The 22825-nt window shown below is 36.7% G+C and overlaps 1 protein-coding gene and 1 pseudogene across 44 annotated transcripts in view; both read right to left on the bottom strand.

The window, feature by feature from the left end:
• The window catches only part of Nrxn1 (neurexin 1), a 1167492-nt gene that overhangs the window by 824030 nt on the left and 320637 nt on the right, over positions 1–22825 (bottom strand). The window lies entirely within an intron of this gene.
• Positions 18967–19476, bottom strand: LOC110539759 (glutathione peroxidase 2-like; annotated as a pseudogene).

Here is a 22825-nt window from a genome sequence, read left to right as displayed (position 1 = left end):
GTCGAGAATCATGACAAGTGACACAAACTAAGTTTCCTGTGCTAGAAGACATTGGAAGAGAGTGTGAAAAGAATGAAAGTGTGAAGGAAGCCTAGAAGCAATGAGCCTGCTAACAGCTTACATCTCAGGTTTACACTGCCAAGAAAATGATTTGAATCTAAACCCTAATATATTGGCAGACTCATCATACCATCAGTATCTCCAGAAATGAACACAACTTGACTTCACCTTGACTTTGGATCCAGTGAAAATCCAGCCCTAAATATGTTTAGTATTAGACTTCTGGAAGTGAAACAATTAATTTGTTTAAGTGTAATTGTGGTAAAATTTACAGCAGCAATAGAAAACTTTGTTATGTTAAATCCTAGAACACCTTATATCAGTGCCAAAAATAACAAACATATCTAAACATTATACACTATTCATTTCACTCCACCTTGCTATCATACAGGGCTACTTGGATGTTAAGGATGACAGAAATTGTAATAAAGTTATTTTTAAAAATAACACTTTGGGTGTACAGATTTTAGTAGGTTTATCCTATATTATATGTCTATATGAGTAAGTTATACCGTGTGCATCTTTCTGCTTCTGGGATAGCTCACTCAGGATGAACTTTTCCAGATCCTACCATTTAACTGCAAATTTCATGCTTTCTTTGGTTTTTATTGCTGAATAATATTCCATTGTGTAGATGTACCACAATTTCTGTATCCATTCCTTCACTGAGGGGCATCTGGGCTGTTTCCAGCTTCTGGCTATTACAAATAAAGCTGCTACAAACATGGTTGAGCAAATGTCCTTACTATGTACTTGAGCCTCTTTTGGGTATATGCCTAGGAGTGGTATAGCTGGATCTTGAGGAAGTGCAAACTAATCAAGAGGGAGGACTCTTGCTAAAACGCTCAATTCCTATCCAGAAAGGCAAAGAGGATGGACATCTGAAGAAGGAGAAACGAGGGAACAAGTCAGGAGTCTGACACAGAGGACCTCTGAAAGGCTCTGCCCTGCAGATTATCAAAGCAGATCCTGAGACATATGGCCTTCCTTTGGGCAGAGTGCAGTGAATCTTATGAAAGAAGTGGGAAGTAGTAGATCTGGAGAGGACAGGAACTCCACAAGGAGAGCAACAGAACCAAAAAGTCTGAGCACAGCAGTCTTTTCTGAGACTGATACTCCAACCAAGGTCCATGCATGTAGATAATCTAAGACCCCTGCACAGATGTAGCCCATGTCAGTTCAGTGTCCAAGTGGGTTCCATTGTTATAGGAACAGGGACTGTCTCTGACATGAACTGATTGGCCTGCTCTTTAATTACCTCCCCCTGAGGGGGGGAGCAGCATTGCCAGGCCACAGAAGAAGACAATGCAGCCACTCCTGATGAGACCTAATTGACTAGGATCAGAAGGAAGGAAAAGAAGACCTCCCCTATCAGTGGACTTGGGGAGGGGCATGAATGCATAGGGAGGAGGAAAAGAGGGATTGGGAAGGGAGGAGGGAGGGAACCACAGGGGGAATACAAAGTGAATAAAGTATAATTAATAAAGAATTTAAAAAAATAACACTTTGGTCTGAATATGTCCTTCTCCTAGCCTGAAGACTTGTTCCTAAGTTGGCATGAAACTTTGTGCTTAAGCTTTTTGGTCAGGGAAATTGCAAACGTATCTAAAGGGATGCCCACAGTTAAACAAGCTACATCCTTAATGGTGTCAAATGAAACTGTCCCACCATGAGCTCCATTTAAAGAAGTAACTAGCCCTGTTCTCCCGCTGAGTTTCATGTTATTTAGTTGTCAAAGTGATGGAGCACAGTTCTTGTATTTAATTTGTATGAAATTAGTACAGACTTGACTGTATCCTTGTCAGGCCAATGGTTACTTTTCCCTGAAAAAAATAGTCTCAATGGTGGAGCCAAAACAAAGAAACACAGAAAACTTCACAAGGAATAAAAAGCCATATCATTTTATGTTCAAGCTATCTCCTACATGCTATTAAATTTCAAATGTCTGTGATCTTGCTATAGTAATAGCACCCATCAAACAGATGGTGGAAAACTTCGATAGCAGATATAACTGAGTATGAGACAATACATGATCAGAATTTGTTCCAACTGTATGTTTCTTTGTTGCACAGATCATGACATTAAGATAAAAAGTTTGCCCCTATTGACTGACTGCTTAGTCTGTTTAGAGAAAAATGTGAGGCTAAATTTTTATATTGATTTATAGCTACACCTCAGAATATCTGAAGAATAGGCATCAAAATTTCAAAAGAAAAATATTTTTAAATTGTCCTAAATATCCTTCTTATCATCATCTCAGAGAAAAAGAAAATCTGCTCGCAACTAGACACTGGTCATTTTGAAACTGAAAAGAGCTAAAATAGCACTCAGTGAGTCCTTCTGCCTATTGATATATTTTCTAGAGTTATTCATCACACCTTGTCCATTATTTTTTTCTTTCTTTGAGTAGGTGACACTTTTACCCCTACTTTTGAAAACTATTAAAATACATAGAAAAAGTTTCTGTCTCATATCTCCCTTATACAACCCCCTCTCCCCCGCCCTGGCTCCCACATTCTTGTAAGGCACTGGCAGCTGCTATTTTTCTGTTCCTCCTCCTCATCACTTTGACCTTGCAGAGTTGTTTCAGGCATATGCAAGCACAGAAATCTATTAGCATTGGCTTTTTCTCACATGTGATAAAACACTTTCCATAAGTTTGTAGTCAGTTTTTCTCATTTTTCATTTTCTTTTGTATTTATCTTTTATTTTTCTTAGCACTTACCTACCTATAGTTGGGTCTTCACTGTCTGCAGCATCATGCTCATTAATCATGACATCACAAGAAAATGACAGACCATGGATTTCACCCATTCATGTATTCAATATTTGTACACATGGAAACATCTACAACTGTTCCAGGCTGGGCTGCTGACTGCAATTATAAGCCCTTTAACAATAAGAGACGTTTTTCTATTCACTCTTCTTTTCAATACTTACTCACTTATGATTATTATTACGGTTATGTGTAATGAGAATTGGTGCACTAACTGTATGTTTATTGTGTTGAGTCCCTTATTTGAGCTTGTTCAACTTGACTTTTGTTTAGAGTTGATAAATATATGATACAGAACAATTATTTATTAAGGACATTTTTAGCTTTTTCTGTACACCAATGACTGAAAATGAGTACTGCCAGGATTCTTTAATGTGGTTTGCAAAAGACTGTTTCATAGAAAATAAGACCTAACAATGTTTTAAGGAAAAACTATTACATGATCAAGTGAGGCCAGGAAATGTTATGTTATCTTGGAAATAATTACACCTATCAGTATGCACAAAACTCTGAGATGTGAGAACTATTTTAGACAATGCTTCCTAAACATATTGGCCTGTAGACTCCATTTCCAAGTGATAAATATGGATTCTACAAGCCATTTTCATGAAGGATACAACAGAGAAAAAAATGTTGCTATTAAAGATGGTCATCTTGAAGGTTATTATACCTTTAGACAAAGTCAATTGTATTCAGCATGTATTCACACAAAGAAGAGAACACATCTCAGGAAGAATGACATAAATAGCCAGCTCATTTTTACAAGCTTCACAAAGCTGTGTATCTCATCTCCTCTAACCAAGAGAAAGACATGCAGTTTATCTCTATGCATATAAATATGTGCCTAGCCTAACTTGGTTTATAATACTTTGTCAATCATAGTTCACATTAAATAATTAAAAACTATTGTATCATGCTTTTCTAATTAAAATAAAAAATTCCTTTATCTTAGCTAAGAAATTATACATTGTTGTATTTACATTATATGGTTATTCTTTTATGTAACTGTGAATAAAGTCTCTGGAATAAAGAATTGTAGCTTTTAAAATTGGCAGTCTCTTGATGCACAAACTCGCACAATATAAAATAGTTTTTATTCATTGTCACTGATGCAGGTACTTCTGTATTCTTTAAAACAATCACACAGTTATTTTCAGAATTCTCTATTCTCTCTAATTGAATGCATCTCTCAAAATACCTTCTTAAAAACTCATTTCTCCTTTAGTAAGAAGGTATAACTAAGAGATAACAATTAAACCTCCATAAGGAAGAAATATAAAGCCTCCAAAACAAAACCAAAAAAGCTGTGACAGTCTCAACACTCCCAGCTGTTTTACCAAAGTCCTCTATTGCCCTTAGGATTACTCAGCTTCATTTAATTGTAAATAAGGTTGATTTTGCAGCTTGGCAAGTTAATGATAGACAAGAAATTCTTCACAAGGACAAACAAAATAACAAAAGCCTATTCCTCAGAACAGGCAACTGAGAAACCATTGAAATACCAGAGTGAGGCAGGCCTCACTGGAGAAGAGTAGAAATGAAAAATGTAGATGTCTCCAGATTCTGGCTATTATGAATAAAGCTGTTATGAACAAATGTTGAGCAAATGTCCTTGTTGTGTGGTTGAGTATTTTTCGGATATATGCCCAGGGGTGGTGTGGCTGGGTCTTGAGGTAGCACTATTCCTAATTTTCTGAGAAAACACCACATAAAAATACAAGGTTATGTTCCCATCAGTGGAGGAGGGCTCCCCTTTCTCCACATCCTCTCCAGCAGGTGTTGTCACTTGAGTTTTTGATCTTCGCCATTGTGATGGGTGTGAGATGGAATCTCAGGGTCCTTTATATTTGCATTTTCCTGATGACTAAGGACATTAAGCATTTCATTAAGTTTTTCTCTGCCATTCAGTATTCCTCTATTGAGAATTCTCTGGTTATCTCTATACGCATTTTTTAATTAGATTACTTGGTTTGTTGATATTTAACTTTTTGAGTTCTTCATATATGCTGGATATTTACTCTCTGTCAATATATAGGGTTGGTGAAGATCCTTTCCACCAGTCTGTAGGCTGTTGTTTTTGTCCTGTTTACAGTGTCCTTTGCTTTATACAAGCTTTTCAGTTTCATGAGGTCTCATTTATTAATTGTTGTTCTTAGAGCCTACACTGTTGGGTGCTCTGTTCAGGAAGTTGTCTACTGTACTAATGAGGTCAAGGCTCTTGTCCACTTTTTCTTCTAACAGGTTTAGTGTGACAGGTTTTATGTTGAGGTCTTTGATCAACTTGGAATTTAGTTCTGTGCAGAGTGATAAATATGGGTATATTTGCATTATTTTACCATAGAGACTATCTTTTTTCCATAGTATGGTTTTGACTTTTTTGTCAAAAATCAAGTATCCATAGGTGTGTGAGTTTATTTCTGGGTCTGCGATTACATTCCATTGATCCACAAGTCTGTTTCTATACCGGTTCCATACCATTTTTTTTTTTTTTTTACTATTGCTCTAGAGGGGGCTACAGCCAGGGTACAAAGTGAAAAAAATTATAATAAATAGAAATTTTAAAAAAGAAAAATATAGCTGTCAAGAAGTTGAATTCCCATTAACAAACCAAGTGAGGGTTTGGATTGCTGCAATCCTGGTCTCACACAGACTGGCTTCTGCACAAAGCAGGTCTAAGAATCCAGATGACAATTAAAGGAAAGAGCAATCCAAGCTCAAAAGCACCATTTCAGGAGAAGAGGAAAACACAGGGAAGAAAAAGCTATGTAAACAACACCTTCTCCTCAGCTCATTCAGCACTCACAGTGTGTTTGGTCTGTCTTATTTCAAGTCTGTTTTGGTAATTGCTAGTTAACCATGTAGGCTTTGTCTTTGTTGAGAACCGTGTACCTTTAAAAAGACATGAAGGTATACTATACATATTAACTTAAACTATGTGTCATTTTTGGTTTATTTATACTGTGCTGCTGGGCTTTGAATGCACGATCTTACATAGGATGGGTAATCACTATACACGATGAAACCAAATCCTTTAAATCCTTTAGCAGCAGAAGTTTGGGGTATATTTTGCTTTCTCATTATTTGTTTTTGTAGTACTGTAGGCCAAACCTAAGTGCTTGTGTACAATGGAAAAGCACCCTGTAGTGGTTTGAATAAAAATGCTCTCCATAGGTCCATAGGGAGTGGCACTATTAGGACGTGTGCTTTTGTTGGAGTAGGTTTGGCTTTTTTGGAGGAAGTGCATAATTACTGGGTGGGCTTTGAGGTTTCAGTGTGTCTCCTCCTGCTGCCCTCAGGGATCCAGATGTAGAACTTTCTGAGCTACCGCTCCCGCACAGTGTCTGCCTATTTGCTTCCATGCTTTTTGCCATGATGATAATTGACTAAAACTCTGAAATATATACCAGCCCCAATTATTTTTTTTTTCCTTTTTGAAAAGTGCTGTGGTCACGGTGACTCTTCACAGATATAGAAACCATAACTGAGACAGTCTGACTGAACTATATTCCCAGTCTATGTATTGAATTAGGTTGTAGGAATTTAACTGACTTGTAGAGTTATGGCTTTCATCTTATAAATCCTATACAATTTAGTATCTTAGGGCCATTTTTCAGATAAGAAAAATCAAAGAAAATAATGATAAACTTGCCTACAGCCATATACTTGGTAGGTGATTGCATTAATTAAATTTTTTGTCAATTTTGACATAACACACAAAAAGCAGCTTTTGGAGGAAGGGTTTATTTTGACTCATGGTTTTAGGGGCTACAGACCATCATGATGAAAAGGCCATAGTAGGGTTCCTGGTAGCAGGAGCATGCTAAGACAGCTCACATCTTCATGGACCACAAAACCTCACTTGTTCTTCTAATTTTCCTCTTCTTATTCATCCTGAGACACAGCCCAAAAGATGGTGCTGTGCACATTCAGGATGGTCCTTCCCGTCTCGGTTGTACCTTCCTAGAAACTCTCTCAGGGACACACCCTAAGATGATCTCGTGGGTGATTCCAAAACAAGTAAAACCAACAATAAATATTATCCATCATACTCCAGTATCCCAGATTAAAATTCAGATTCTGGAATTTTAAACGTTAATGCAGAATCAGGTGCAATGCAGCACAACAAAACAGGAACAGGTGAGTGGGCTGTAGACAAGTGAGTGATTGAAGTGATTTTTTTTCTACAGAGGACCTGAGTTTAGCACCCATAACCCACATCAAACAGCGTACACCCAACTGTAACGCTGGTCCAGTGGATTTAGTATTTTTTTTTCCTGAGCTCTATGAGAACCCCAACAAATGTGTACATACCCAAATTAAGATACATGCAAATTTACATAATTAAAATTTATGTAAATGTTTACAAATGTTTACAAATGTTTACAAGCTAAAAGTGTTTAAGGGAAGAACCTGAGTTTTATGCACATATTTTTATATAGGTTCTGGTGACTATCATGGATCACAATGGTCATTTAGCTTTGGAAAATTGTGTATGTAGAAAAATGTGTCAGTTGGATAAGATTTTGGAAGAGAGGTCATTATAACCTACTGATGCAACAATACAAAATGGTTTCATCTAATCTAAATACAGCGCCTCCAAAGTATTTGTAAGCTGGTCCTCTTAATGGTTGGCAGGTTAGTCATGGTTTCAAAGATGTATCAATTCACCTTTCTCAAGATTCCTTTGAATACTTATTTTTAAAACAGTAAAAAGTTTGCTATAAGACATCTCAGGGTCAAAACATGAAATATCATATAGATCTAAAGGCACTTACAAAAATTTTTTTAGGAAGAGGATTTTCCAAGATGCTACGTTAGAAACTGAAAATACTAAATTAAAAATAATGACTTTACTTTAAGAGAAATGTTAATAATTACATCAGAAAATAATATCAAGCCATGTAAGCTAGATTTTGTTTTACCATATTCAGTCTTCAGGATTTTAGGCAAATTTATATGTGTAAATTATAGCATTTATCCTATGTATGTGCCTAAATTATAATAATTATTTTGTATTGATCTGTTAGTGCTATGTTTAGTTTCAATAACCTCATTTTTGTTCATCCTTTTTATTCATAGCTAATTTTGAAATTTACAATCTAGACTAGCACAAGGTAAATACTGTGGGAGTTGCTATATCCCTCTATGGATGAGCATCATGGCGCAAGCATGGCCATGTCAGGGATCCCAGTGATTCAGCAGATGGGGGAATGATGAAGCTTTTCCTTGGTCAGGCTCAGAGAAAGGGATCCCTGAAGATCTACAGAAGATCAGCCACCACCTTTCCTAGATGACTGAGTCTGGTCCTGCTCCCCTACACAGACCCACTCAGGGTTAGCTCTCCTGCTGTCTCTCCACTGAGTTTATAGGTTGCTGCTGAACCTCTATCCAAATGCATGACCCACCAGAACCCAGATTGTTTGTAGGCATGTTTGTTAATTTTTCATGTCCCAGGTGCTCAGTTAGGCCAATCCTAAAGTCAATTACACAAGTTGCCACAAAATATCAATGAGGTAAACAAGAAAATACTGGCCCTTTTCTAGTATGATAAAAAGAACAATGAATAGCATAGGTTTCAACTTATAGGATTTCATGTGGTATGTCTGTGTATATGTATGTTGTTAGTGCTCATGTAAGTATGTGGTATATGCAAGTATGTGCATAGAGTAGTAAAGGACAAAGGTTGATGTTGAGTGTCTTGCTCTCTATCTTCCACCCTTTTGTCTATCTGTCTGTTTGTTTGTTTGGGACAAGACCTCAAATTTTGGTTGACCTGAAACTCTGTAGATCAGGCTGGCCTTAATCTACCTGCCTCTGCCTCTCAAGTGCTAGGACTGAAGATGTAAGCCAGCATACCTGGCTTCCTGAGACTGGGTCCCCACTGGACCTGGTGCTCACCAACTCTTGCTGTCCATCAGGCTTCAGGGATTCTTCTGCCTCTGCTTCCTCAACAGAGGTATAATAGGAACATGTCATCATGCCTGGCTTCTTACATGAGTACACTCAATATATAGAAGTTCTGTTTTCTCAACCGTCTCATAACAAAACATATGAGTTAGGTAGTGAAGAATTATTATTTTTCTTTAATAGATAAATTAAGTTTTCAAGATATAAATAACTTACCTTAAGTTATTCAATTTAACTACGCTCTTATTCAATTGGTCCTTTTCTTGTGTGGAGGCTAAAACTTCACTGCATTGCCCAGCTTGGTCTCAGATGAACTCCTGAGTTCAATTGGTCCTCTTGACTTGATCTCCTTGTCCATCAATGACTCAGCATATGTAGCACCATGCCTACAATCCTCTTTGGTGAATTTTATTTAAACTACTAGTAAACAATGTTACTGCAGTAGCATAAATTATATTACAGCAGACTTACATTACACCTAGGAACTTTTTGAGTGTTCTTTGAAAAAGATTAAATGTAATAATAAATAGAATCACTTAGCAAAGAACATGGCAAATAGTCAGTAAATTAAAGCATATTATTCAGAGGAAACACAGAAACTAATCAAGCCTCTAGTTAAAATATGAAGGAAAGACTCTGATACCCTCAGCATTACCACCCTACCTCTCTGTAAGGCATGGACCACAGTACAGGGCTGAGCTCATACTGTGAGCCTGGTCTAATTATCTCTGGCCATGGGGTTAGCAATTACTAGCTCTCTTGTGCGAATTAACATGCGCAGAAAGAAACGTTAATGTTGGGTTAAAAGTATAATTGGTATTCTGCGGTTGGTCTTACCATTTTTTTTTATCCTCTGAATGATTTAATATACATAGGGTTGAAAATAATGCATAGGTCATGAGACTATCAAGTAAGTTAAAAATAGAAGGGCAAAATAATTTCTTATGTATGTTGCACTTGTTTATTGAGTGTATGGTAGAGGTAAAGAAATCCACTGGTCATAAAAAAATAAGAAAATCATTAATAAAGACTTAGAAATTGAGTCAGCTAGTAAAAGAGATTGGATCCTAGTCAACCTCCCACAAACCAAACAAGCTACAGCTAGATCTCGCTTATTCTTTTTTTAATAATATAATAAATATAATATAATATAACATGTAATATCACATATTACATATACTTATATATAAATATAATATGTATTCATATTATAATTAATTAATTTATTACAATTTATTCAGTTTGTATCCTGGCTGTAACCCCCTCCCTTTTCTCCTCCCAGTCCCACCCACCCTCCTTTTTCTCTCCCTATGCCCCTCCCCTAGTGCACTGATAGGGGAGGTCCTCCTCCCCTTCTTTCTGACCCTAGCCTATCAGGTCTCATCAAGGCTGGCTGCATCATCTTCCTCCATGGCCTGGCCTAGCAAGGCTGCACCCCCCAGGGGTTGGTGATTAAAGAGCTTGCCACTGAGTTCATGGCAGAGACAGTCCCTGCTCCCCTTGCTAGGGAAACTGAGCTACCATTGGGCTTCCTCTGAGCCAGGGTTCTAGGTCCTTTCAATGCATGGTCTTTGGTTGGAGTATCGGTCTCTGCAGGACCCCCTGGACCCAGGTTGTTTGCACTCTTCCCATGGAAGTGTCTCCATCCCTGATCTCAAGCTGTACTACAGAGGAACTGTAATAAAAATGGCACAGAACTGGCATAGAAACAGACTGGTGATCAATGGGATCGAATTGAAGACACAGAAATAAACTTACATACCTACGGAAACTTGATTTTTGACAAAAAAAAAAATCAAAACCATACAATGAAAAAGAGATACCATCTTCAATCAATGGCCTTCTTTATTCTTAAGGCACATTTATAAACTTCCTTTTGAAAAATTTCTTTTTCACTGTGTCATTAATCTGCAAAAACCATTTGCACAAATAAGCAGTATGTGTGGTCTCTCTCTCCTAACTAGAGACACAATATACTAATTCAACAACCCCTCTGAGATATTTAACTCTTAACATGCCTATTTACCACCTAGAATGCAGTAGAGAAGACAACTGAAGAAATAATCATGGAAATATGTAGAAGCTTTTACCTACTGGCTTGGCAAGTACTTTGTTAATGACAATGGCATTTTGCTTTACACATGGTATTGACTAACTTTTGGAGAAAACTTGAGAATAATTAGATAATTAGAGATTCCTTGGTTACTTAAAAAATGAACTGTCGAAAAATTTTGCTCAGGATGGACATTTATTTTAACAATTTTCACAGACAATGAAGTTTTAGTAGTAGAATCATATGACCCATTAAAAACACTGAGAGTTCATTCACTTTCATGTTTGATTCTGTTTAATCAAATCTATAAATTTGCATGAAATCATTAAAATATTATGGGAAGAGGGAATGCTACAATGTTGTTTTCATCTTTAATCTCCACGTGATAATAGATATAAACTCAAGTGTTATTGGCATGAAAAGATATAATGGATTTACATATTGTTCTCTGAGAAGTGAGGGAAACACTTCTATGTCAGGTTTTACCTACTGTTCTTCATTGTTTAATGCTCAACTCTCACATTTTCTTGCTTCATGAAATTTAAACAACCATGAGGAACTAGTAGCCAATTTCTTAGAATGCTAAATTTAAATTAACTTGGATATGGTTTATTTAAGAAGGTTTAAATGGAAATCGACATTTTCTGTTTGATATATTCAGCGGTCTCTAATGCTTGGTCATAACTCTTTCACATCATTGTTTGAATATTTTCTGAGGAAGGGAAAATAATAATGTACATATTAGCTTGGTTTAACTTTGATCTGTCTTGCTGGCTTTCATCACCCCTGGAAGAAAGTACATTTCACACCTAAGCTGTTTCAGTGTGGGATGATAAGTGATGACCGTCACACAGATTTTCACAGCTGTACAAAAGACATCCAGGTGCACCTGTCTTTTGAATCAGAAGCCAGTTAGCCCCTCTCACATTTACAAAATTACTTTTGGGAGAGTCAGACCTGGATGACTTCCAAGCTAGTTAAAAATAATTCTGGAAGAAAAGTGCAGTGCTGGTTCTTGGCGAGAGAAACATGAGTAATGTTAACTGCAGGAGATTCTTTTGAGACGTTTCAGATACCAATTTCTACTTCCAAATTTCTTGCAGAAGTTATCTTGTACTTTCAGCTTTCTTCTGATAAACATATTGAAAATGCCGTCAAACAGCTTTTTATCATTTCAAAACCTGAGCTCAAATTTAATCCTGCTGCCCTGATGGAGCCCAGGAAGCTGCAAGGGCATTTTCATTCTATCTAGACCTGACTGCAGAACTCTTCTCCATTCTTCACCACTCTGACAGCACCATTCATTTAGAAGAATGTGATCGATCCAGGAGCTAGTGGCAATGAACTCTGGGTAATCATACAGAAAAGAATACCCTATCTCCTTGAAAAACAGATCCTTTTCATTCCTTGCCTAGGAATGAAAGTATAATGTATAAAGTATCTCATCATTTGGATTTTAGATCCTAAATGTCTTTCATTTAGTTATTACAATGACTGAGTTAAATCTCAACAGTCACCTACAGTTGCACAATCTCTAGCCAACATGATAAAAGTTGTCATTAATGCACAATGCAAATAGAGAGCTAAAATTTTTTATCTTTATTTTTTGTAAGGATTACAAATATCCTATTGAAGCATTTGGTTAGAATTATATGACTTCTATGAGGCACAGCTTGGAATTTTCTTTTCCACCTAAGTGTCTTTGATTTTTGTTAATCTGGTTATTAGGAAAAGGACTTAAGGTTTCACATAACAGTCTTTGTTACGAGGATAGAGGATGTACACACTTGGTTAAAAAGCTTCAGTTTTAGGAAGTGTAGCAACTTATAGATATGGTCCTCCTTTTCCATATGTGTCTATGAGACATAGACTCTGGAGAGCTTCACAATATGGAACAAGAGGTAGGGGGACACAGTGTAGAGAAAAAATATATACAATGAATCTTGACAAAACCATGGAGGGAACATTTAGCACAGAGCAAGTTTGGCATCTTTATTAGAGCTATAAATTGGGCTTCACTGTGGATACTGTCCTTCACTAAGGTACAAAGAAACCTATGAGACAACAAATCCTTTGGTAAATTCTAAGAATATTTGTCATTTATTCCTGTTTTTGTTTGTTTGTATTTTTTTGAACTAGGCTTTAGAGTGACCTCTGGAGATGGATAGGAGAATGTACCTGCATGTGACACCAGTTTCTATATCAAGTGACTATATGGTCATTTCTGTGAAAACAAAAGGAAAAGCTTGTTATTGGTATGTAACATGTGACACACACACATATATCATGGATATATATGTATGTGTATGTATATCTGTGTGTGAAATTGCTCAACAAATATTTAGTAAGAACCTGCCATATGCTTGTTTGCATTAAGATGGCAATTTTCCTTATATACTGTCTTTGTTTTTATGGAAATTATCTTCTAGAAATAAAAGAATATATGAAATATACAAATACCTAAACTGTCTATAATTCTAGTAATTAAAATGAAGCAGAAGTATGCACGTGATGAGAGATTACAGTGAAGGATCTTATTCATTCCAAAGCATTAGGAAAGGCTTTTCAAAACAAAAGACCTGTGTGTCAGGTTAACCACATAAAGTGGAACAAGTTTGTGATTAGATGCCACTAACACAGAATAACAGATACAGATGTGATTTGGTTTTCCTCTCAGTAACCTGGAGGAATAAATCAGGAAGACTGAGAGGAATCTGAAAGCATCTAACATCTTTCTTTGTCTAGTACTTTTATTATGAATTCATCTTGATAGATTCTGAGGCACAATAAGCAGAGAGATATTGTGCTGCATTAGGAAAATAAGTATGCATTGCTTCACGTTTAAAAATGTTAGTGTTTAGTTTGTGTTAAGTTATTTAAACATTGCTAAAATACTAAAGTGGAAACCACTTGCCATGGTGGATAATCCCTTATGACTATATAATTATCAAAATCTCGTCTAGAGGGGGCTCTTTACTGAATCAGCTCTCTAGCATTCTCTTTGTAGGAAACATATTTGGAGTATGTATTATATCAACTCCAAGTATGTTTCCTAGTATATGTGTGTGTGTGTATATATAAAAAGTATAATATATATATATATATATCGTATATAATTCACTTTTAATGGTCAATGGTGAAAAACTTCCTGAGGACATAGAATTATTAAGTAGAATACATTCTCTAGAGCAAGCACAAAGACTAAACAAGATGGAGATGCTTCTAGAGACATAATGGAGGGAGGATTTGAGTGAGCTGAAAAAGGTGATTGCTTTCAACTTAAAATAATAGGTGTCTTAGGGTTTTTATTGCTGTAATGAAATATCATAATCAAAAACAATTTGAGAAAGTAAGGGTTTATTTCACTTACAGTTCCATATCACTAGAACTGGGCTGGGCCTTTCTGCTTCAATTATTAATTGAGAAAATGCTCTATTGGCTTGTCTGCAGCTCAGTCTTAGGGAGCGAAGCATTTTCTTAATTGAGGTTCTCTCCCCTTATATGACTTTAGCTTGTGTCAAGTTGACATAAACTATACAGCACCGTGGGTAAGCAGAGATGATTGAAGGAGCTTCTGGCTTGTGTTATCATGAAGTAATCTACATTCCATTCACACGCCAGGGAAGAACCTCTTCAACAGACAATAGACACTTATTCAGTGGGCCTTGATGGTTTAGCTAAATTCACATGAAGACATTTAGAAACTCTCATTTTGCTTCTATAATACGTCCACTCTGGATCACCACAGAGTACTTCTATTTCTCCACTTATAAGTTCATACACCTAGACTTATGCCACCGAGCATGTCCATGCAGGCACACACACTCTGCATACAGAGCACTCTGTGCATATTATTCTTGCTTCTTGAGTTTGCTGTTTGTCAGCATCAATAACTGTCAGCACCCCATTAGATATCATTAAAACTGTCAGCACCCCATTAGATATCATTAAAACTCTAAACTTTCAATAGTTTCTTTTTTTGGATAAGATTCAAGTATTTCAATTAATGTCAAACTGACATTTTTATCCAAAATGTTCTCTTATCATCTTTAAACAAGTTATGAACAAACATTAAAAAGCATCAAAAACAAATTGACTCTAACATTTTAGCATATATTTATTAAAAACGTACATTTAATTCTTTGTAGTTGAATGAGTAGGTAGGGCCAAGATGATAAGCATCTAGTTTGAATTTTTCTATTTGCTTCTGTGCTAGGATGGAAACAGAAAAATCATTATTTGGTTTTAGACTTTCAAATAAATTTTATTTGGGGTATCCAACTTCTTGATGTTTGTAATGATAGCTAACATTGGTTAATTACAAGCAAGTGAAGGAAAACATGACAACCTATGCCCATGAGGATTATTTAATGGAAGAGATAGTCCAGGAGGATGTGGAGATGATGAAGCAGATGACAATAAAAAATAATTTAGAACAGAAACTTCCACATATAGAAGGCATTATCTCAACTATCCAAGGAAGAAAGTACCATCTTCTTAAGGGAATGTGTAATCCGTCTTTGGATTTCCTTTTGAAAGTACATTACCACCACAGACCACTCCAGAGAGGTTGTTTATGCCCTAAGAATCTCAATGTACAGTCCTCTGTGTGATTCTGAAACTACTGAGTCTCACTCCTTGCTGACTGGATTGTGTCTTTCAAATGCACTTGTAAGAAACAAATGTAGTGGTGTTGGGAAATGGAGGTCTTTTGGAGGTTATTAAAGTAATGAAAAGCTCATTAATGAATGGCATAATGATACTACAGAAATAGTTTGCAATGGGGATGGGAAAAAGCTCAGTAAAATTTTGCAAATTTGTACTATTTTTCAGATCCCATTTAAACCACAGTTTAAGTGAACAAAATGGGGTCTCTAGTTTATCAAATTTATTAAACAAAAAAACTCTTTTTGTCAAGCCGTCATTTACAAGAGTCAGCTGATGCAGATCCTGGTCACCTGGTGGTCAGTCGCTCAGGAAGTCAAAGGTTTCTTATTAAAGTTGGGTGTACCAGGCTTCTTGTGTCCTCACATAGCCTTCCTTGGCGTTTACAGAACATTTTGCTATAACATCTCCTTTGATACTTCCAACAATGCTAATAAATTGCATAGAATATATGACATCACAACTGGATTCCCACTTTGGTTCTCAGTTCAGAGACATCATTCTCTTAAACCTTTAAGAATCACAAGCAGGATTTAACTGAGCTGTTTGCTGCCCTGTGAGCCTGCTTTCTTCGTTTCCCCATATAGTCTTTTGACTGCAACTTTCATTCCAGGGATCCAGCCTACCAGCAAAAGATGACATTAATAAAGTACCTGGAGAAAATGTCTTGACACTATTTTTCTCTGGGAAAATGTGTAATTACAAAAAAAAATTATCCCCCAATTATTCCAATTTAAATATTTCATTTCATGAAGATCGTATCTTTTACACATTTTGTTTTCAAGTTTAAAAGTGTAGTTTAATGCCTTTGGGCTTTAGATATATGATAGTTATGTTGAAATTAAAGTATTACAGTTAGAGTGGCTAACCCAACCTTTAGAACTATTTGGTAACAAACTTCTTCTAATGAAATGTCTTTACAAAGGACAAAATAATTTGATCAGAAACCTTGGCCAAAACGGTTTTATGGACTCAATAGAGCCCGGAGCTAAGCTAGTAGTCTCACAGTTTGCTTCTCTATAGCCCTGATAAGATCAGGACTACAAGCAAATGAGGGAGAGAAGGGCTTATTTTGTTACAACTCTCAGGCCCATCACTGAGGGAAATCAGGGCGAGAACTGAAAACGAAACTGAAACACAGCCCAAAGCAGGCTGATGGCTTCTCGTGGCTGGCTCACCCTGCTTTCTTCTATCACCCAGGATTACTTGCTCAGACGTAGTACCACCTACACTGGGCTGGACCCTTTCATAACAATCAAATCAGCAGTTTGATGGAGGCAATTCCTCAGTTGAGGTTCTCTCCTTCCAAATGACTCCAGATTATGTTAAATTGCCAGATGTAACCAGCATATACAGTTACCACATGTGAAAGTTACTAAAACCACTATCTTGATCCTGAATTAAAGTCAGTGTAGAGACAGAAAAAAACTCACTTCATATATGTGTAATGAGACATTGATTAAATTTGTTAGGTGTGTGTTTGTGTTTGTGTGTGTGTGTTAAAAAATATTTCACAAATAAATACAGAGAGGTTACTTTATCAGTAATCAACAGTGATATTTGCCCAAACACATAACATCACATGTAAATTTTTTAAAATTTGGTCTATTCATGAGCATTTTATAACTAGATGTGTTTATAATTTAGCCAAAATAAAAAATGGTGATACTTGCAAAGAGTATAAGAGAAATATAATACAGTTATTATAACCCAGAGATACATTTAAATGTGGCTGCTTTTTCATGTACCTTCACATCCTAAGCAATGATAATTTAATTATCAAAGAATTAAAAAGATAAACAAGATTTATATCTCATAATAAGCATTTAGCTTTTCCCATAAAAATTATGAGCAATTTAGTAAAACACTGAGAATGTTCAGGGGAGATTCTATAAAGAGTACTATGGATTGGCATCTGTCTTTCAGAGCCCTGTCTGTTACCATTTCCATTGACTAAATAAAATTTAGTCAAGGTTAACCAATTCTGTTCTATTATCATGGATGGGTCCCTTGGCTACATAATTTTTACTTTAATGCTCCTGGAAATTGCAAGAAGCCAAATGAAACCTTTCACATACTGCCAGAGGGAAGAGGGAAAGCACCATCATTCGTTCTAACATATGGGAAATTTGTCTCTTTTCAGTGCCGTCACCTCTTAAGTAACCCTTATGACCTCTAGAGCCCAGCATTTTGCTTGATGCCTCTCCAACATAGAGGCCATGGCAATTTTTATCACTATAATACAAGCTAAATTTTACTATCAAATAATAGCTGGGATGAAGCTCCTGGAAACTGCTCAGAATGTATTCTGTTTGTCCATTTCCCTGACCTCAAAACCAATACAATGCCCTGGCAATTAACTGAGCCAATACATAAACCTGTGGGAGACATTTCACAGTCAATGAGGAACAACTAGTCTCCAAATATCATTGAAATATTATAACTCGGTTGGAAAAGTTTAAACATTCTATTAAAATTTAAAAGATATGCAAAGTAACTATATCATGCTTAGAGAAATTTAAGTTAAATCTATATGATGAATATTGATAAAAATGAAAAAAAATTCAAGTAAACCACTATTCTGTTAATGACGACACAGAACAGTGAATATATAATCAACGATCTCTTTCATTCCCAGTGTGATTGCACTTTCATCCATGAAACACTAGTGCACTTCTTAACGCTGAATGAAAATGTCATGTTTCTGTCACATGATCAGAATCAACCAGTCTTCAGATAGCTAAGGTGGATGGTGAGGTTAATATACCATTCAGTTCATACCTGTGTTCACATCTATATTAAGATACCTAGTTTCATGAAGCTAAGCTTCAACTTTGGGAACCTCATATTTTACTATATGTGATTATAGTCAGAATGTCCCTCACAGGATTTCTGCAGATATCCACTATGAGATGAGAAAGAAAAGTGATCTGCTAAGGAGAAACTATTTTTGAAAGCCTTATTATTGCCACATAAAAGTACCATCTATTTTTGGAAATTAAATAAATCTATAACTTTATTATATGGAAATATTTTAGGTCTGTGCACAGTGACCTTCTGCTATAGTTTTATTCATCATAATTGACCTCATTGACTCTTCACTTGTGCAATCTTATCTTTTGTTTTGGTCACATGTCCTCCCTTCTTTTTTATTTTTTTCCCCACACCTGCCTTTTATTGGACCCTAAAGCAGGCTGCCTTTGGGCCCTCCACAACTTCTCAGACATCTCCCATAAGGGTTTAGGAAGTTGCCATCATTCTGTGAAAGCCCAAAGTCTACCCCAGACCTAGTCCACATGGACTCCCTAAGAGCCTGAGGGAATTTGAACAGGCAGGCAGAGAAGTTAAGGTGCTTCAATGAAGCGGTTAATACCAAGGGAACACTTCAGTCCCCTAGTGTCTCCTGAGGGTGGTACACTGAGTCCTGAGGAAGAATACTTGGGGACTGGAAACAGTGGGAAATCCCTTGCTGAGCAGCCCACATCTAGATGGCAACTGAGAGACATTAGATGTCAGACTCGATGTTGATGGTTTGAAGCGGCTGTAATGATGGAAGGGCTCCCTTTCTGGCCCTATTAGGAATTTCTCAAAGTTCCAGCCCACAGGACTCCATGTGATGTACTTGTGATTAGAGAGGAGGGAGAACAGCTCATCAAAAGGGTAAGGCAACTTGTCTTTTAGGTAGGCAAACACAGGATGACCCATTTTTTTCCCATTGACCTCACACTTCTGGGTAAGAGTGAAGGTTGGCTGGTACCCACGCCCAGGACAGACATACTTGAGGCTGTTCAGGATCTCCTCATTCTGACAGTTCTCCTGATGTCCAAAGTGGTTGCATTGGAAGCCTGGGAAAGCAACATTGCAACTCATTGATCTGGTTAAAGTCCTGGGTAGTTGTTCCTCAGAGAGATGGTACATTCTCAATCAGCACTGCTCTGCCTCAGAACATGTTGAAATTTATGTTCTCTCCATCTACACTGATGGCACTGTAGAAAGACTTGACAATGTAAGCCATGGTAAAGTGCAGAGTAAGCCCAACTCTGGTGAGTGGTTGGGAGGAAAGAGTCCTCCTCTCTTCTAATGTCCATGAGAAACATCTCTTCCAATCTCTGTCCCTCATTCCTGGTGCAGCATGACTACTACTTCAGTTATGTCCTCCTTTATCCATAGGCTCCATATTTGCTGATCCCCGTCTAACCCTATCATCGTATGGAATCAAAATGAGTTCTTGGTGTCTCTACTCACTTGACATTTACTATACTTACCTCCTCTGTCTGAATTACATTTTCAAATAATACATATATATCTTATCTCTGTCACTAGACAACAAGATCTTTCAGTCTGGAGATTAGATATCAGATCTGTTAGCTCAGCACAGATAGGGAGGTACCCTCCAAACCCAGTCCCTCTGTTGACGATTAATGTAAATGAAATAAATAAAAGTGTGCTCTAGTCCCTGTGACAGGAAAGTGATCATAAAAATAGTACATTCCAAAGTTATCCTTTAGTTGACAATACTTGGCATGTCATTACAGTATACAGTGTGTAACAAAAAAATCCATGAAAAAAATTTATTTTGTTTTTATGTAAGTGTATATTTGCACAGGTGTTCATGTGTGCATGCTGCTGCCTGTGGAGGACATTAGAGGCACTCCCTGGAGTCGGAGTTAGAGGTGACTGTCAGCTGTTCACCTTGGTCCTATGGACTGAACACTGGTCGTCTACAAGAACAGCAAGTGTTCCTGACTGTTAAGCCATCGCTTCAGTTCCTAAAAAGCCACCTTGGCCATTCAAATATGTCACAGATTAAAACCAAACATGTTTTCGTAACACAAAAGGAAACATGCCAACACCTACAACCCACATACATTTCGAAGAAATATACATATAGTACTAAGTTAAAACAAAAATCAATGATGGAAAAAAGAGATTAAGTCATTTTCTAAACAATAATGAAAAACAGTAAGAATATTTTGTAAAAGATGAGTATAGTCTACAATTCAAATGAGAAATTATGGAACAAAAAGAAGCATAATTACTTAATTAAACAGGTAAACCCTATCAACTCATTAGCTATAACAGAGGATTTCTTTTATACTAGTAAACTAAATTAATTTGTATCATCTATCTATCTATCTACCACCTACAGTGAATCTGTCATCATCAATAATAGAAAAATGGCTTATTCAGTATGGTACAATATTTTAAGTGCTAACAATTGTTAGAATTTTTTAGTTTACAAACATAATGATGACTAACCATGTGATTTATTTTAATATTTTCAGTAGTTGTGTTTAAGCTATGGTAACTACATGATATTAATTTGACAATCAAGCAGTATTTCATAACAATCTGTGTTATTTGTTGGCAATGTAGTTTTCCTTTCTCTGTCATTGCTTCATTCATATAATGTTTTACAGTTAAATATTTATTTAATACCTACCATGTGACAGATATTGTTTTCAGCTCTAGGGATAGGGCAGTGAATAAGACAAAGTCAATTATTTAATACAATGTTTTTTAAAAACTATTTATTTATTATAATTTATTCACTTTGTATCCCAGCTGTGGTTCCCTCCCTCGTTTCCTCCCAATCCCACCCTTTCCCTTTTCTCCCCCTATGTCTCTCCCCTAGTCCACTGAAGGGGAAGGTCCTCCTCCCCTTCTATCTGACCATAATCTATCAGGTCTCATCAGCCCTGGCTTAATGCAATATTCTTTGTGTTGCTTAGTTATTTCCTAATGCTTTCACCATGTGCCAAACTAGATCACTAGTTTCCTGGAAGCTGATTCATTCATTTGTTTCCTTACATACTCTATAGCTGTCATCATGGCAAGTACTTAATTTAAAATTGGTATTGGTATTCATCACACTTTTATTTATTTCATTTACATCAATCACCAAGAAAACAGAAGGATCATAGCTCAGTATCCTCCTTAGCTATATTGAGCTTTCTGAAAGTGATATCTGCTGACAGAGATAAGAGATAGACATTTCATTTGAAAATGGAATTCTGGTAGAGAGGTGAGTGTAGGGACGTAGTAAAATTCTTGATGTGCATCATGGACACCTAAGTTCTGCCTCCTAGAACCTTTTCAAAGGTCAGAAGTGTGGGCCTATGCCTGTAACCCAGCGCTGGGGGGTGGGGGGGAGGAAGAGACAGAAGTCCTAGGGTTTGCCAGATAAGTATAAATAAATAAGAGAGAGAGAGAGGAAGAGAGAGCTCCCGTCTCAAAGACCAAAAGTAAATTGGTAAATAAACAAGATGAAAAGGATAACAGGTGATATAAATTTCTGGCCTCCACAAGTGCCTATGTTGATATAAGCTCCCTCCAACATACAAGTTTGCATGAAAATGATATGTATTGAAATATATAATAAATCACTGAGTCAGTCACTGGGATTTTTTTTTCTCTTCTTTCTTGAAAAAGTATGAGGATGCTGGGAGTGGTGGCACACACCTTACTTGCAGCACCTGGGAGGCAGGTGCTCAGCTCTGTGAGTTTCAGGCCATTCAGAGCTACAAAATTAGGCCTTGTCACAATATGCAGATAAGCACCCACCAAAAGTCTAGGAGCACTTATATAAATACCTGTTATTTGGTTAAAGACTCAAAGGAAAGCTTAATATGTTGGTATTACCCACTTAGAACATGCTATATTTTGCCAGCATGTATTGAAACATAATTTAAAAAATGTCTAGGCCTGATTTCTGTTCTAGTTGGAATTTAACATGCATATTTGCAGCACAATGACAGTAAGTTATACTTCTGTTTTTAAAAGGCCAATGTCGAAAGCCTATCATCTTTCTGAAAGAATTGAATTATTTTTTAGAAGTGATAACCCAATATATGTTGTTCTATTATTAAATTATTAATATGGTCTTGTGTGTGTTCGGTCTTAATGAAGTGGATTATACATACATGTACAGAATATGTAAAGAGCCAGATTGAGGGTCATCCTCACCTCCCATCTTGCTTTATATCAGGGTCCCTTGTTTTTCAGTATATGTATGCCAGGCATCTGCCCTATGAGCTTCGAGGGATTCTATCTCTGCCTCCCACCCCACCCACCATAAGCACTGGGATTACAGATGTTCATTTCCCTCCCCAGCTTTTACATGTCTTCTGGAGATTTGAACACAGATCCCCATACGGGTTTGTCAAGAGCTTTATGCATTAGTCACCTCTCCAGACCCATGTATCTATTTCAGTGTCATCTCTTTCTCATCTCGTCACATGCCAGCTACATTAAAAAGGGTAGTTCCAACCATACAGTTAATTTGAACATTTGTTTGTTTCGAATCATCTGTAAGCAAACCAAACAGCCATGAGCCCTAAGGTGCTCTTCATCTCCATCAGTGT

The sequence above is a fragment of the Meriones unguiculatus genome, chromosome 1, assembly GCF_030254825.1.
Source record: "Meriones unguiculatus strain TT.TT164.6M chromosome 1, Bangor_MerUng_6.1, whole genome shotgun sequence".
Taxonomy (NCBI): Eukaryota; Metazoa; Chordata; class Mammalia; order Rodentia; family Muridae; genus Meriones; species Meriones unguiculatus.
Note: the sequence above shows the minus strand (reverse complement) of the source record. Positions and strands in the feature narration are given on the sequence as shown.